The sequence below is a fragment of the Etheostoma spectabile genome, chromosome 8, assembly GCF_008692095.1.
Source record: "Etheostoma spectabile isolate EspeVRDwgs_2016 chromosome 8, UIUC_Espe_1.0, whole genome shotgun sequence".
NCBI lineage: Eukaryota > Metazoa > Chordata > Actinopteri > Perciformes > Percidae > Etheostoma > Etheostoma spectabile.
The window spans coordinates 15,484,296-15,484,734 of NC_045740.1; the positions used below are offsets into that span (position 1 = coordinate 15,484,296).

Below are 439 nucleotides of genomic sequence, written 5' to 3' on the forward strand. Positions count from 1 at the left end.
TGCAATAAATAGGCCCAACACCACAGAATGAGAAACACCCCCATAACATGATTTTTCACCACCATGCTTTACTGTCACTGTGTACTGTGGCTTGAATTAAGCGTATGGGGGTCGTCAGACAAACTGTCTGCCTGTCCTAGACCCAAAAAGAAGGATTTTGCTCTCATCAATCCACAGAATGTTGCACCATTTCTCCTTTGGCAAATTTCAACCTATTCAGTACATCTTTTTTTCAGCAATGGGACTTTGCGGGGGCTTCTAGCTGATAGCTTTACGTCACATAGCCTTCTTCTGCTTGTAACAGTACTCACAGGTGACTTTAAGTCTTCTCTCATTTTCCTGGACCTGCTCATTGGTTGAGTCTTTGCCATTTTGGCTTTTCTTCAATCCATCTGACCCGTTTTTTTCCCACGTCGTTCAGGCTTTGGATGCCATTTCA

The 439-nt window shown here is 43.5% G+C and overlaps 1 protein-coding gene and 1 long non-coding RNA gene across 3 annotated transcripts in view; one reads left to right on the forward strand and one right to left on the reverse strand.

Annotated features, from left to right (window-relative positions):
* Window positions 1-439, reverse strand: part of rnf141 (ring finger protein 141) — a 35,511-nt gene that overhangs the window by 3,653 nt on the left and 31,419 nt on the right. The gene's annotated exons all lie outside the window — the stretch shown is intronic.
* LOC116693623 (uncharacterized) overlaps window positions 1-439 on the forward strand; it is a 3,713-nt gene that overhangs the window by 2,604 nt on the left and 670 nt on the right. The window lies entirely within an intron of this gene.